The sequence below is a fragment of the Cricetulus griseus genome, chromosome 7, assembly GCF_003668045.3.
Source record: "Cricetulus griseus strain 17A/GY chromosome 7, alternate assembly CriGri-PICRH-1.0, whole genome shotgun sequence".
Lineage (NCBI taxonomy): Eukaryota > Metazoa > Chordata > Mammalia > Rodentia > Cricetidae > Cricetulus > Cricetulus griseus.
The window spans coordinates 72,433,269-72,438,083 of NC_048600.1; the positions used below are offsets into that span (position 1 = coordinate 72,433,269).

The window sequence follows — 4,815 nt, forward strand, 5'->3', positions numbered from 1 at the left end:
ATATATTCATTGGAGCATGGTCAAACTCCCAGTGGCCAGCCCCTTAAAGATAACTGAGACCTCCACTCTCCCTGTCATCAGAAGCCATCAATGGCGAAGAGCTACACTACAGCAACCCTATCGTGATTTTCAAGGACTCTTTTCAATGGCTTCCTGCCTAGACTGTTTCTTTTTGTGGGGAGGGTTGGGGTGGGGAAAGGTTGTAACAGATGTCTTCAATGTCTCTCATTCTCAACTATGCCTCTGTAGTCGTTGATACCACTGTAAAGGAAGTTTTCTTGCCCATAACAGCCAGCAGCAGCATAGATTGTGGACTTCCACATGGTTTCTAGTAGCAGCACAGACCACAGACATTCACATGGTGTCTGGGTGCAGCATGGACCATGGATCTCAACATGGTCCCCAGTCATGGTCCCCAGCCCTGATCATGAACATCAACATGGCCTCCTGCAGCAGCTCTGATCACTGACATCAGCATGATCTCCTGTGGCAGCCCTGATCGTGGATGTCAACATGGTCCCCCATGGTGGCATGGATCATGGACATCAGCATGGCCTTGTGCTACTCTGTATTTCTATGAAACCAATTGGGTAAGTTCCCATGTATGAGTGAGAACATGTAGTGCTCCTTTTATTTAATACAGTGCCCTCCATATAGGTTGCTACAAATGTCAGAATTTCATTCTTTTCCATGGCTATCATTCCATTGTGTATATGCACTACTTTTTCCTAATCCGTTCATTGATGAGTGACCACTGTTGGGGACTCTATATCCTGGCTGAGCAGTGCTGCTAGGACCAAGACAGTTCGGTTACATGGCAGTTTTATTTCTAGTTTTCTGAGAAGCCTCCATGCAGTTTTCCATACTGCATTCGTGTATGAGCTTTCCATTCTCCTCAGGGTGGGCAACATTTGTTATTTGTCTTATTATTTGTTTATTTATTATTTATACCTTTTGTTATTTGTTATCAGCATTTGTTGTCTTTTTCATTCCATGCCACCTATGGTGAGACAATGTCACATTGTGGTTTTAATTTGCATTTCCTTCGTTAGTCATGCTGATAGCATTTTATAAATAATACTTCATGGCTGTTTATAGAGCATTTTTATGCAATGGGTACTCAGGTTATTTGCCTGTTTTTGGCTGGACTACTTTTTCAGCAGTTGAATATTTTAGTCCTTGTGTATTCTCAACACCAGTTTTTTTCTCAGATGAACAAACTACATATCTTTTCCCATTGTGTAAACTGTCTTCTCATTCTTTGTTTCCTTTGCCGACCAGACACTTTTCAGTTTGAAATAATTCCATTAGTCAATTTTTAATTTTTTCTTTTGTCTTTATTTTTCTTTTACATTTATTTATTCTTTTTTTCCTACATCAGACTGGTATTGCTCTGATGTGGTAACAAAGTTTGTGGAGACACATGCCACTCAACGGTGTGGACATTTAAGCTTCATGCTGATGAACCAAAGAAAGGATCCTGTTTGTCAATTTTTTGCTTTTGTTTCCTGTGCTTTTGAAAGTAGTTATTGCCTTGGGTAGGTGAGATGGTTCTGCAGGTAAAGGTTTTTGCTTCCTGAGTTTTATTCCTGGAACCCACGTGATAGAAGAAGAAAACTGACCATTGTCCTCCTACTTACACACACACACACACACACACACACACACACACACACACACACACACACACAATAAATGCAGTAAGAAGTTTTCTTTGACAATATCCTGGAGCTACCATTGGTAGCTTTGAGTTGAGTGGAGACATTGCTCTTTCATTGTTCTTATGGATAGCCAGTTTTCTTATTATTACTTATTAAAGAGATCATCTTTTCCCCAATAAATATTTTGGGAGTTGTATTGAAGATCAGTTGTGGGGGGTAGATGCATGGGTTATTTCTAAGGTTTAAATCGTGTTCTATTGATTTGTGTGTTGATATTTATGCTAGTGGTGGTTTTGTTTTTATAGCTTTGCCCTATGTTTTAAAGTCAAATGCTGTGATTCTTTCAGACCTTGTTTCTGCTCAAGACTGACTTGGCTATTTGAAGTCTCTTATGCCTTTATATGAAGGTTAATATTATCTTCTCTAGCTCAGAGAAGTCTCATTGGTATTTTGATGGGGATTGTATTTTGCAATGAATCTGGAGTTGTTTTGAATAAATGACATTTTACCAATATCAGTTCCTCCAATTCATGATCACCCATTCCTTGTGCTTTCTTTCACCAGTATTTCATAATTCTGTTATAGGAGTCTGTATTAGTTACTTTCTTCACTGCTGTGAGAAAATACCTGGCAAGCAATGTAAGAAGTAAAGGTTCTCTTTTGGCTCACTGTTCAAGGGTGTAGTCCATTATAATGGGGCAGTCGAGTTGGCAGGTACTTGAAACAGCACAGAAGAAAATGGATCACAAGACATGAAACTTCTAGTAGAAAATATAGGGGGAATGCTTCAAGCATGAACAGGGAAGGTCAGGGAGCAGAGAGAGAGAGAGAGAGAAAGAGAGAGAGAGAGAGAGAGAGAGAGAGAGAGAGAGAGAGAGAGAAAGAGGAATTCCATTCTGCAGTTCATTTTCTCCTTTTGTTCAGTGTAAGACTCCAGCCCATGGAATGGCACCACCCACACTTAGGGCTGACTTTCCCACCTTAAATGACCCAATCTATAAACCCCCTCACTGACATGCTGAGAGGTCTGCCTATTAGGCGATTCTAGAACCTGTCAAGTTGATAGCCAGTATCAGCCATCACAGACTTCTTTACTCACTCTGTGAACTTTATCCTTAGGTATCTTATTGTTGTGTATTTTGGTGGGTATATGAATATAATTTCTTAAATCTTCTCCCGTGTATGCTTATTATTGGTGTGTAAAGATGCCAATTCTGAAACACACCATTTTATGGAGAAGGAAATTGTAGCCTTGGAAGGAACATTGACTCACAGACCATAAATTGCTCTAGTGTGTTGCAAGCAGCTCAGGTACTCTTTGCCCATAATCTAAGCTGATTATGAGGGGAACAAACATAGAATATTAAAATGAGCTCAGGAGGAGGGTGTGAGCGAAGTCCTGTAAATTCTCCATAAACTGGTTTCTTTCATGAATCCTGTAGTAAACTTGGTTTAGTTCCTTAAGCAAGTCACACTGTTCCAAAGCCAATGAGACTTTTGGGGCCATCTTGCCTTTCTAATTCCCAGCCTGGTTTCTTCTCATTTTTCAGAACGGTCTTCCTTGCTGGAATTCTGTGTGTATGCAGGGTCAGCCCCTTTATTTCCTTTGTTTGCTCCATTTTAATTCTATGAAAACACTATGCATTGATCTATACATGTCTGTCTGCTTGTAGTTGTTTTCTTTAGATTTTTAAAAAGCTAGGGTGGGCAGGGAATTGACTTGTTTTCTTCAGCTTTCTGTTAGTGCCTTGTTGAATAAATGAGTAAATTTAAAACTTGCTGGTGAGGATGCGTGTGGGTGGGAAATAAAGGTCAAATGTTAGAGAAGGACAAGGAGGGAGGGAGCTGCCACCTTTTAAATGTGAACTTGTGTGTGTGTGTGTGTGTGTGTGTGTGTGTGTGTGTGTGTGTGTGTGGCATATGTGTGCAGGTATGCAAAGAGGCCTGGAGAGGCTGTCAAATCCCTTGGGGATGGAGGTGGCTGTGAGCTAGCCTAACATGGGTGCTGGAATCTTGGTCTTCTGAAAGAACAATATGTACTCTTAATAGCTGAGCCATAGGTCCAGTCTTATTCACAGGTTTTGCAGAAATGTTTATACTGAAAATTTCCTCAGTGGTTAACTGATTTGCTCCTAGACACATGCTCACCAGAAAGGACCCTGTTGGTGGGTTTGCCCAAGTCACTGACAGCACCGTGAAAATTCTCTTGGGCCAGCCTTATCATCTTCTGTGCATTGTGCAAAGATCAACATGTATTTATATTTTCATCTTTTGTTTGTTTTTGTTTTTTTGTTTTTGCTACTACTTTACTTTATTTCAAGGATTGGTGCAAATGACAAAACGTTAAGTGAGCACTTTGGCACAGCTTACAAAAATGACAAAGGTAACTCCCAAATCTCTTGAACTTTACAACCAGTCAGCTATTGCAGCTTCCTTCCCCCACCCAAGGTGAAGAACCAGAGATTAAAATGGTATGTAAGCTTTTAAGCTCACTTAGCTGGGCAGATGGCAGGGTGCACTCCGAGTCTGGGCTTCACTCAGATCACTATGCTGTGTGGCCTTGTGTGTCCCTCTAGACTGAGGGTGGGGGGGCCTCAGTCTAGCCATTGCTCCTGTGTCCCCTATGACCTGTATGTATGTATGCCAAATGTCTTCCCCATGATCTCCCCCGCCTCACTCAAAGGTTTACTTAATTTTTTTTTTTTTTTGGAGACAGGATTTCTCTGTGTAGCCATGGCTATTCTGGAACTCACTCTGTATACCAGGCTGGACTTGAACTCAGATATCTGCCTGTCTCTGCCTCCTGAGTGGTGGTATTAAAGGTGTGTGCCACCACTGTCCAGCTTAAAAAATATTTTTTTTTGTGTGTGTGGATAACTGTTAGTGCATTACACAATGCAACATGTGTGGAGGCCAGCGGACAGCACTGGATCTACCATAACTGGAGTTACAGAGGATTGTGAGCCACATGACGGGTCTGGGAACTGAACTGGGGTCCTCTGCAAGAGCAGCCAGTGCTCTTAACCTCTGAGCATTTCCCCCTGTTGCTATGCTCTCCTTTAATTCTTAGAATAACTTAGGAAGTGAGTGATGATGTTTTTCTCATTTGGAAGACATGAACAGAAGTTGAGCATGGACCATGGGTGAAGATTAC

General features: G+C 41.3%; 1 non-coding gene across 1 annotated transcript; it reads right to left on the reverse strand.

Moving 5' to 3' along the window:
* Positions 1 to 1,375: 1,375 nt before the first annotated feature.
* Positions 1,376 to 1,479, reverse strand: LOC113836844. The gene has a single exon (XR_003487366.1). It is a non-coding gene; the product is annotated as a small nucleolar RNA U13 (small nucleolar RNA).
* Between the last annotated feature and the right edge of the window lie 3,336 nt (positions 1,480 to 4,815).